A 12580-nucleotide genomic window follows, 5' to 3' on the forward strand; every position below is an offset into this window, starting at 1 on the left:
TCGCAAGATAGTCGCGGAATTTACCCGCGAGCTGCTTCTCCGATCAGGCGTCAGGATAATCTATTTAAAAGGGGTTTTGCCTTTATTTTTGCATAAATATTTAAACATTGTATTGGTTATGAGTTTATATTTTATTTTAAGTATAAAATGCACCCAAGTAACATGAAACAAGAGTTTCTGACTGCTTTCACATCCTGCCCTTGTCAACAGTGTCTTTTTTTAAATGTTTTATTTTACCTTGAACCAAATTGACAGATACATTGGTGTACATTAAAAAAAATGTCAACATCAAACAGCATAGAAACATACTAACAAAAAAAAATAATAGTCTGTGGAAAATATAGTGTTATAAAAGACATTTAAAACAAAATACCATGATACCAGATCAACAAAATTCTTGGCCAATTTGGATTTATAGCAAAACATTTTTATTTATTTTTTGTAACACAAGTGAAAATAAGAGAAAAAAAAGGAGTAAAGTGTTCAAGAATGGGAGAACCATCTGTAGAACATATATTCAGTTAGTGTGTTCAAAAATTGGGTGTTTGGTCTGAAATCATAATATGTGGCAGAAAAAGTAAAACCATGCCAATAAAACCAGGTCTCGTTGAAACTTCTGTATTTCATTAGATGGGACTGTAAGATCTTCTATTTGCATAATCTTGTTGGTTCTGGGGAACCATTGAGATATCATAGGAGGGAATGACCTTTTCTAAAGAAGGGCAATGAAAGCTTTGGCAGCCTTTGGGAGATTTTTTGTATTTCTTGGTATTCACATGGAAAAGAAGTAGGAGCCAAGTCCCTTGGCCAATGAGATTGTAGACCAGTAAGTTGCTGTATATATTGGCAAACCTCTTTCCAATATGACCCCAGGTAGGAACCTACCCAAAAAATATGTATCAGGTTTCCATCACTCATTTGGCATATCCAGCATCTGTTTGGAACTGAGGGGTTTGAATACTCTATTGTTCTGTACTATCTGGAGAGGAATTTTAGTTCATCTTCTGATAGTTGTTGGCAATCCAGGCCCTGTGTGGGAAAATGATAGCTAGCTCCGTCTGCCCATGTGTGAAAGTGTCTACAGTGTCTTCTGAATAGAAAATGCTGGGGAGTGGTGAACAAATGTTCGCACTAATTTACAGTAGGTGGGAGCATCAATTTTTTTTTACTTAATTTAATTTTAGTTAATAAATATGCTGTCAGGTAAATTCTAAATATTGCATTCTTAAACTGTACCTAAACTGAACATTTTCACTTTACATAAAAGGGTAGACAACCCTTATATGTAAAGCAAAAATGTGAATTATTTTTTGTGCAAAAAGGGTGAAGGTGGTCAAGACCTGAATGGGAGTGCTGAGCCTGATCCTGGAGGCTCTGGGAGCTCCTTCTGCACATGCCTTAATCCCGGACATGTGCAGAAGGAGCATTTTTCTATTAAGGGAAAGAGTTGCCAATCTCACGTAAGCACAATAAGATGGGCTCTATTTTTTTTCCTCTTTACAGAGGGCTACGTCACCTGATCTCGCTTATGGGCACCTGCGAGAGAAGAAAACAGAGGCGGAAAAAGAAAGTGAAGGATGAAGATTGCGGCACTCAGCGCTTCCTCAGCGCCAGGACGAAGAGGAATTTCAGAACGACGTGGGACAATTTTGCTACAGGTGCACAGTTAGAAATTAAAATCTGGGTCCAATATAGAAAAACAATCCGTCTGTGTTAATATTCCTCTCACTTCTTTCCTTGGTAAAATGCTAATAGCAAAACAGGAAGTCAGGGTAAATTTCCACAGTGGTCTCAGACAAAGGTACAAAACTGATAAGGGCTATCCAAACCTGTTTGACTTAGCATATACTTTATTAAACTGAAATATTTATGATATATAGCATAGATATATACTTTAAACACAGATTTCACTGTATATTCCCCGTTTTTAGCTCTTTCATTCCATATATAGAAATGATTTTACTAATTCACATCCATTTTCTATACTTTATACTGACATGAGTGGCACTGTGCAGTAATTGAATTGATTTAAATACAGCATCCCTGAGGGAAAACTCGTGCAGCAGAATATGATTGGAAATGGAAAAAAAACATTTGTGTTGCTACAAAAAAGATTTCCATGCCGGGACTTTATGATAAACCTGGACAGCGCCCTATTAATCATTTTTAGATCTGAGATTATGTTCCTGAAATTTTTGCAAATAAGATAAACAGTTGGGAAAAGGAATGTTTCATTGTTTACAGTCGGAGGGCGACGAGACATTCTTCAAAAAATGCCAGACGTGAAGTAACAACATAAACATTTCAGGAAATTCACCTTTTACCACTTAGAATGGTGACAACGCTCTTTGGAAAATACCACATTACATTTTGCTTTTAAGAGGTTGCCCTAAACGTAACCTGCACTTTGATAAATGAAGGTAGTTCTGCTGATGCCAACAAACATGTCAGCTGTGATTGCCACTGAGAATTAAAGGGGTTACTGATGCATGGAACAACATAGTCATGAGGAAAATATCAAGCAACCGACAAAGAAATATAATCCTTATGAAAAATGAGAAAATATAATATAAGTGTGTTAGTTTATAATTCTCATGCCCACTGGCTTACTCTACATGTTATTAGGATACTATTCAAATGAGAAATCTAAAAGATAATTTAGTGGAATGTATTCTATCGAACTCATTTCCATACCCTTCTTCGATCCGCCTTCTAACGTCTTCAGGGGATCCATCATATTTCCATCCTCTCACTTAAAACTCTCTCATAGGATGTCCTTATATTGGCATTTATTCATCAATCAGTTTAATTCATCACATTTCATTTTAAAGCAGCCAAACTTGAAAAAAACGATCTCATGAGAGCCACTGCAATTATAAGCATCTCCAGCTTTGCTGCTTCATTTACATGTTGAAATGAAGACATTTGATGTCTACTGTACTGTGGCACTTCTTTCATATTACCAGAAAAGCTCATACTATGATGGAATAACTCAGTATTATAAAAACTCATTTGTTTGGAAGTCTTACAGTATAATCAGGCCCTAACAGACCTCCATATAAATACATGCTAACATACTAAGCTACAGATTCCCAGAGATATAGGACCAATAAAGTACAGCACCATGCTCTCCTGAAGCCTGCCAAGTAGCTTTGGTAACATATCCCAAGTTTTGTAGTTATTTTGTATATCAAAGTATAGTCAGGAAAACCTGATTTGAAAGCACTTTACAACTTTGCTGTCAGGGAACATGTCCCAAGTTATAACATTTCCTAGCTTTAAAACATTGATTATAATGATACAACAGAGTTAAATGTCTTAAAGTTATAGACACATTTACATATAATGAATACAATGTAGCCTATAGATTTAGGGTAATGGATGTTTTTAGATAAAGTTTAAATATCTTTTATGCTAAAGATTTAATAATGCAGTTCACATTCCTTTTAGATTCGGAAAATCCTAAAGGTGGTGTCTTTTTACGGGAGAACTGGCACATGATTGGAGGGCACATTTTGGGTAGCGTGGAGCTGGGCAGTACTTTACTAAGTGTATGACCTTTTATATGCTGGAAAGAAGTGGCAGAAAAGGGTGAAGCACTAAAACTGCACAGATTTATTTAAACATGTTTTATAAAACCTTAATATACCAATATCATCATGAAATAATATTGTAAAAAATTCAACCAATTAGAATCAAATGTGCAAAATAAAAGTGGAAACAGTATTTGTAATAGGTTTGACTTCCTGTTCAGTAATCACATTAAAAAAAATGCTTTTTGGAACAATTTTTGGCACAAATGGCATCTCCTTATAAAATAGGTTTTACAGAAATATATAGAAATCAAAACTTTCCACTAGGTACTAAAAACATGATTCAAATCGCCTTATAGTAATTAGGTTATTAAGTTTAAACTTTGGAGGTGGTTTACTATTCTGAGAATTAACATTAAGGAGTCCTTATAATGGTCTGTGTCATGATATAATTACCACCTCCCTGTATATCATAAACAAGAGAAAAAAGCTCAAAGAAGGAGCTTGTAATTGCTCACCAAGCAGAGGGCCACACATCAATCAGTTTATTGAAAATATTTTTAAAAACTCCAAACAAATTCAAAACATAATCAACAAACAAAATTTTTGTGATTACATATAAAACAAGTACACAGTCTCAAAGGCAAGGTTTCATTGATTGTGACAAAGTAGGTTGATATTCACGACCCAACACATTCTGTGTTGGATTTAGTATGTGGATTTTTAAACAAAGGACAATTAATGACAGGATAGTTTTACATTTTGTATCTGTTGCCATGGTAGGCTATGCCCAGGAATTCAGGGATGTGTTCCCTGGATTGTAGACCACGTGTCCTGCTGTGTAACTGGCAGTCGTCGATCTCAAGTCAATAAATAGTTCTTTACATAACCTTGTTTCTTTATTAAATGTGAGCTCTCCTAATTTCAGACATATATAGAATATTAGCAGGGTCTGACACTGGCACTGTAGTATCTCACTTCTATATGCATAAATGGGAAGCTACCTTAGGCACATCTATACCGACAGAGATATGGCAAATAATCTGGGACCATGCCCCCAAAAGCTCTTGATGTACCATATACCGTGAAAATACCGTATTTTTCGGACTATAAGACGCACTTTTTCTTCCCCAAAACTGGGGGGGAAAAGTGGGTGCGTCTTATACACCGAATACATGTTAAATATAACGGTAATTAAAAAAAATCATACTCCCCCGATCCCGCGATCCTGTGGGCTTCTTCTTCTCCTCGCTCTCCTCCCGGCTGCAGTGCGTGTCTCCTCCTCCTCTGAGCGAGGAGAAGCCGGCACACGTGCCCTCGCGATCCGGTAAGCAGGCTGGATCAGCCTGCTTATGGGATCGCTGGGGTATGCATGTCGGCTTCTCCTCTCTCAGAGGAGGAGGGGACACGCGCTGCAGCCAGGAGGAGAGCGAGGAGAAGAAGAAGCCCACAGGATCGCGGTATCGGGTGAGTATGATTTTTTGGCACAGGGTGATCAGAAGGGGATACATTGTGTCAATGTATCCCCTTCTAATCACTCTGTGTCAATGTATCCCCTTCTGATCACTCTGTGTCAGAGTGATTAGAAGGGGATACATTGACACAGAGTGATTTTTTAGTATTTTGTTCAGAATCTTTTTTTTCTAGGTTTTTCTCCTTCAAAATTGGGTGCGTCTTATAGGCCGGAGCGTCTTATAGTCCGAAAAATACGGTATATACAAAATAATGATGTTTTGGTATTACAAATCAGAGCAATTACATGCCATATATCCATCATCTAGCCACTTATTCTGGAGATGTGGGAGAGAGGTAGGAACGTTGTTACACATTTTCTGGGATTGCCCACTCATCACCCCATTCTGGGAGACAGTAGATAAACTCTTCTCCCGGGTATGTTCATTTCTGTTTCTATAAGGACCCACTGACACATCTTCTTAGTCTTCCCATTAAAAGTAATTTGAAAATACAAACTAAGTTATTAGCCCATATACTAACCACCGCACGGTGTTAAATGCATTGTAGTGGAAAACTACATGCTCTCCCAAGGAACTTGATCTCATCAAGCGCATACAGGATGTAAGGCTAATAGAATTATTAACAGTCAGGATACATAACCGTTTAGAGAAACATGACGTGAATTGGGCTGCATGGGACCAGTACCAACCTACAGGCACCTGATTAATACCTGCACACTAAGAAAAGACCTCGTAGTATAAAGTGAATAAGAAAACAACCCTCCAATCACATGGATGTTGACCATCCTCTACTTTCCATCTACCCTGTACCCTGTATCGTAAAAACTGAATGTGATAGCAAAAGAACTGGGGTCATTTCTGGATTCCCCACCCACAAATTAATAAAAAACAAGTGTAAGATCTAACTCAACAAAAATGCGTTCCCCAGTGTTTTCAATAAAAAATTACATTAAAAAAAGTGAGTTCTCCCTTATGAAAATGTTGGGTAAAACCAGTTTTCATTATTTTAAAGAACCCTTCTCCTAGTTTGTTTTATGTCATGTGGTTCAATTCCGTATAAAAGATACATACATTGATCCATTACTTTGAAGTACATCAATGTGGCTGCAGTATGATATTAGATGTGCTGTGGACCTTTAAATCAATAGGATATTATGGTGTAATCTTTATAATATAACACGATATTCTTTTGTGTTGACCAGAAATCTGTAGCTCAATATTTCCAATAACAAGGTGGTAATGAGTTTGAATCATGTGAATATGTGATGTGCTTTGCATTAAAAACCAAAAATGTGTGCCTAATAGTTGGAAGGCATGAAAACAGAAAACTAGCATACAAGAAGCATACAAAATCAAATATTGTGTTTTTAATGCTGCTTAGAGCTTGTTTGTGGCCCAACTAATGGACTTTTATTTGAAGGGGCTAGAAAAGCTGCAACTACGCTGTACCAAGTGCATCAGTTTCAGGGGGGAATATGTTTAATAAATGTGTTATTTCATAACTCTGGCTCTCTTCTTTCTGGGCAAAGCCAGGAACTTCTGAGCCCCCCCCGTACTTGCCTTGTGCATAAACTATGGGTATAAACTAGGCTTTCTTTGACAATATTTTAATTTCTAGGTAATCTTAAAATCAAACAACAATACCATGAAAAAATAACCAAAATAAAAAAAAATGTAGAAAAAGTAAAATAACAGGGGAATAATACATCATTTACAGGCTTGGGCTTTACTAAAGGTTAAAAGAGGTTGAATAGGAATACATTTTGTTCAATTTATTAAAAATGGTAAAAATTAGATATAGAAATGTTTAATGTTTTTGTAACTACTTTAATTACTGTATGCAATGCTGAAATGTAGTAATAAATAACTGCCGTTTCCACTGGGTATCACAGCATTAAATATAAACTGTTTTCTGCAAAACATGCATTAAAATATCCAAAAAACATTTCTGCTGAGTCAGAACAGAAAATCAGAAAACCATGGTTCTATAGTTTTTTTTATATCTAGCACTGGAAGTCTTCATTCCTTATTGATTTAGGTAGAGGAAGGGGATAAACAGGATATATATATATATATATACCCTTTCTTAAAGTGCAGTTACCCTTTTAAAAACCAATCTTTTAAATACATGCCTAAATATTCTTCCATAGGGTCATTATGATCTCTAATTAAAGAGAACAAAATATTTTAAACAAGCCACAGTTAAATTAATGAAATACATTTCTGACACTATCATACCAGACGTTCTTTAAGTTTGTGTCTTGTGTCATACCACCCACCCAAAGATTAACATTTTGCTGTCTTAGGGACTTCACTAATGAAAAGCAATGTGCTTGAGAGACCCTAGATATGCACTCTGGCTCTGGATATTAAAAAGGAGCTGCCCTTTTTTAATTCATTTTACATTGTAGAGCCTTAGATAGGCAAGAACAAAATAACACTTGCAGGTTGACAGGTTAGGAATTATAGCAGGGAAATTTTAATTTATGGGTTAACAAATCAGGGCAAAGGGGCCGATTTACCAAAAGACCTTAGGCTGCTCGCTTGCCCATGAGAACTATTCTCTTGCTAGTTTGGTAAATTATTATTATAATTATTATTGTTATTAATAAACAGTATTTATATAGTGCCAACATATTATGCAGCACTGTACAATAAATAGAGGTAGCAAATGATGGACAGATACTGACAGTGACACAGGAGGAGGAGAGGATCCTGCCCTGCAGAGCATACACTCTAAGAATGTGGTAAATGTGGTAAAAGTCCAGTTTGCAAACAGTACCCAATCACATGCATTCAAATCTTTAGGATATCTCAGGATATTTCCTTGTTCACAATTGAATGTTTGAAGTCAGCAGAGCTTTATTTCATTTACTAAGCTAAGTGAAAAATGTTTTGCAAGGGGACAATTCAAAGTCCTGTACTTGATCCTATATTTCTTTTGTAAATCTACCCCAAGGAATTACACCATGTTCTACTTATACCTTCAATTGGTTGGACTAGCTATTTAAAAAGATAGATGAAGAATACAATTTAGAACTTTTCCAAAATGTTTTCCAAAGCAATTAAACTCTTCAATGTGCTTACTGCTTCTTATTAATATGTTGCCAGGATAAATTATTAGGGAAGTGCTATTCAAGTTAATGAGTATAACCCAAAGAACTTGACTTGGAAAAACACATCTTGTTCAGCCGCTCAGTATGCACCATTTGCTGCAGAGTTTATCAACCTATCCAACTGACATTCCTGTCAGCGGAAAGAAGCAGCAGTTACAGCAACCTCTTCATCTGAAGTAAGCCTTACTGAGAGAAGGTGGAGAAAAAAGTAATTGAGATCAGATGATGAATAGGCTTCATGTTTACAATCAACTTGTCTGTTCCTCTCCAGCAAGGTGTAGGATTGTGTTTTTATTAAGCAGGATGGTTATTGCTTCTCATTCACCTACATATCCAATACGCCTGTTAATAATCCAGTGTTGTCAGGAAAAGGAGGACCAGAGATGACCCAGCAAATATAATGATCCAGTATCAACATTCAAAATGTTTTAGTTTTGTAGTGTAAAAAAAAAAAAAAAAAATTCACAAAGCACAATTTGGACTCTGCTGGGAATTAACACATAGACCTTAAAGATTTCCACCAGGTAATGTATGAGGGAATGTCAGATTCCCTGTTTTATAAATAGAACCATAAGTGTCTAAAATATTATGATAAACATAATAATCATAATATAGAAGACATGTATTTTATAGTTTCCTGATTCATCTAACAAATTCGAAAGTCCTCTTGCCCGCACATATTCGCGATTCCACATCAGGCCCCTCTAACCTATTTATCAACAGATTTTCAGCCGCCGAGAATACGCTGGCGTATTCTCACAACATTTATGAACTGAAATAATCTGGTGCTTCGAAACTTTAATCTCCGGCAGCTTGACCCTAGCGAGCTTGAAAGTCATTCTTTCCCTAACAAATCATTCTTTTAAAAGGCACACATCTTCCAGTTAGCCCTAAATAAAAATGTATGATGTGTTCAAATGTTTAAAACATATATAATAGCTTAGAAATAAGCATATATTTATGTTACTACAATTCAAACTTTGCTTACCATTCAGCACATTAACTGCTTTGGTTTTATAAACTTTGAATGTTTCAATGTCCATCTTACAATTGATAAGTAAATGCTAATGTTATGTAATTGTGTTTGTAGCCATATTGTTCTATTGCAATATTATGTCTTTATTACAACCTTTAAATGTTTGTTCTGCATAAATATGTTCTAATCCAGTTTTTTACCCTTGATAGGTCCAAATTGCATATTGGCTTTGTAAGTATTTTTTGAATGAAATATTTCTTGGGCCATTTTTTAAATATTTTGGCTTTATATGGAAGTGTGGGTTTAAATGTGTTTGGTGTTTGTGTGTTTTGTTTTTTATTATTTTGTCAGGTAAATTTAGTGGTGTCTGTGTGGTCTAAATATTTTAATCAGACCTTTATGAAAATGTAGTTATCTTGAATAGAAATTTTTTCATTTATGTGATCTCCTTTACAATCTTAATACAATCTTAATCAATCTTAACAATCATAAAGGAGAAATTATAGGAAGAAATAGGCAAAGAGGGTTTTTTGGCATTTTTCTTTTTTTGCTTAACACGTATGTACTTCAAATTAAAAAGATTGCCTATTTCTTTCTATGATTTCTGATGTCATGGACTTTGCTCAAAGCTAGTTTAAGACTTTAAAGGAAAGCGTGCAGCCTTCTCTTCCTCTTGGTTTTTTAACTGTTCATACATATACATGCACATATTTAGATTTGGCCAAGCATTGCTTATAGAGCCTGAAATGCTTGAAAAATACAATCCAGCACCATCTAGTTGCCAACAAAACATGATTTACCATGCTGCCTAACACATCCTAATAATTGAATCCATTCTGTAACTGGATGATAACATCCCTTTGCTGGGATCCTCTGGCAAGCCTCTGGAATGTCACATCACAGACTACTGTACATTTGTGGATGATTTTGCTTCTGGTTAAAGGAGGAATCCACCTTTATGTGCTTCCACTACCAAGCTGATGTGATGAAGTGAATATATAGTGGGCTAAGGTCTAAAATGGCATTCAAACTGCATAAACAGCCTGAAAAAGCAATAAAATATGTTTTCCACCAATTATATTTATCCCTGGAAGTTTTATATACTAATACTATTTGAATCGTGTAAACACCTAAATAATGCACACAATCCAGTATTTAAGAGTGCTTGACCCTGCTTTTGAGCTTGTAAATAAATGTGGTTTAACATTGTGCTTGTCAACCTGGGCCTCCTTCCATTCCCATCATGTGTGCTAGAATGAGTATGCAACTGAGCTGGACAGCTAATTGACAACCTGTTTGGACAGGAAGTGGAAGTGTGCTTGTATACAATAGGGTTAACATCAGGCAGCACAGCACAATGAGAATAAACCTATAACACTAATACCTATACCAGAGGAGTGCAGTAGAACAGTGGAAGCAAATCAACATGAGTGAAGTATGTTAAAGGAAAACCACAGCTTACTCAGGGAAATGTCAGACTATTAAAATAAATAAAAACTTTGACAATTTGTTCATAAAAGGAAAACATACAAAATACATCCAAATACCAATATGTGACAATATGATTTTGAGAATGGGACAAAGACAAAGAGGGGGTCAGGTAGCAGTTTGTTGTGGAAACCATGCATACATTTGTACTTATTATTCATTGATAAAATTACAAAACCTTTAATACCAATGATTATGTAAGACCCTGGTCAATACCAGTATTCCCCAGACACCAATTCCCCAATCTATCTCTGCAGTCTTTGCCTATAGCAGCCCCTGATCAGCCTCAGGAGACTGGTTGCGTTTCCCAGCACTCAGTTGCCCCCTGGACTTGGTGCCCATGGGATGGTGTCTGGGGATAGGCCCATAGCTGACCCCGAGCCCACTAATACAGAGTACAGAGCCTACAAATACTGAGTACAGAATGTCAGGAAATCCAAAAACAAGCCGAGGTCAAAACACAGGAGATCAGTCCACCAAACGAAGTACAAATGGAAAGGCACAAAAAGAATCGGGGTTAGTAACAGCATAGTCAAAAATCACTCCAACACAGGTAAGTCCAGCAGACGCTATAACAGACACAGAAGACTGGAAACAGAGTGGCTATAAAGCCCCAGCAGCCAATGACAATGCAAGACTGAGTCAGGAGCTGATCAGCCTCTAGAATCCCCTTCAGAGGGCACAGCCTACCAATTGATACCATAAATCCACCAGGCTGCACAGCTAAAGTAAAGCAGGGGCTGCCGCTATCTTAGTTTTTTTTCCAAATATTTGATTTCTCTTAAGCAACGCCATTGACAGAGCTTAACAGACCCACCTCAATCCTGCAGTTGAAAATTAATCACCTTAATTGGCGAATTCTCGACCCCACTGCTCTTGTCAATGCTGTAAGCAGGCAGGCGAGCGCACCAGCACTCGACATCGGATCTTAGTAATACGTTGTGCCCTGCAAATATATATATACATCTTGGTAGGCATACTGTTAGGCATACATAACACACTGTCTTCCAATGACTTTTCTTCGTCCTTTTGTATTCAGGCAGCAAAAATAAGAAGGAACCATGGAACCCCCAATCACATCTCCCCCCACCTCCTGCCTTCTACATAACAGAGGGGCATAGTTATGTAGTCATTTGAGCACTGTGATTAAAACCAGCCACCAAACAAATAGAGAAAACGACACTATTAGTTCACAAGATATTGGCAAGATCAACAGTTACTTTTAACTTAAAAGTTACAAGTGCTTTAAATTTCATACCTAACAACCCGAAATGAGACCAAATAACCTTCTCCCCTGTCTTTCTAACAGAAAACTTCAAGCATCTAGACAATTAAAGTGCTTTAAAAAGCTTTTATTTCTGTATAATATATATATATATATATATATATATATATATATATATTTATATACATATAAATAGAATCACATGATGACATTATGCTGTACATTGAATAGGTAGGGGTTGCAGATGATAGACCAATACAGACATTACCATTACCCCTTTATTGTAGTCATGTTTTAAAGTTAATCTTTTGGCATAGTTTTGTACAAGTTGTCAGACAGGTCTTCCTGCCAAACCGCAACATGTTGTACCTTGATTCAATTTACAAAGCTACAAAGATCCTAGCAGTGTGTACCATTAGTATGTAGAAATCTGGCAGTGACTAATGCCAGCGCCCAACGCTGGAATTGTTTTTTGAAAATCCATTTATTTTAAAGGTGGAAAATACAATTTATTCAGTGTTCATCTTGGATTTACAAATTGCATTTTTATTTATGTGATTTTTATTCTGAATTATGAATTCATGTAGTGAGAAAAGTAAACAAGGATGAGCAACTGTCATCACTGATAAAGATGACAAAGTTCATTAGGCGCACATTGGGGAGCTGCAAAGGCTTTATGATATCTTGTTTTTATAGTTTATGACTTTACTGTGTCAGCAAATGTGGGGATTTGGCTGATTGGCTGGCCATGCAAAAATTGTTGAGTA

At 36.3% G+C, this 12580-nt stretch overlaps 1 protein-coding gene across 1 annotated transcript in view; it reads left to right on the forward strand.

The window, feature by feature from the left end:
* ERICH6B (glutamate rich 6B) overlaps nucleotides 1–12580 on the forward strand; it is a gene marked incomplete in the record, with an annotated part of 75867 nt that overhangs the window by 11001 nt on the left and 52286 nt on the right. Inside the window, 1 exon segment of the mRNA XM_072409999.1 lies at nucleotides 9310–9331.

This window comes from Pyxicephalus adspersus, chromosome 1, assembly GCF_032062135.1.
Source record: "Pyxicephalus adspersus chromosome 1, UCB_Pads_2.0, whole genome shotgun sequence".
In the NCBI taxonomy this organism is placed as follows: Eukaryota; Metazoa; Chordata; class Amphibia; order Anura; family Pyxicephalidae; genus Pyxicephalus; species Pyxicephalus adspersus.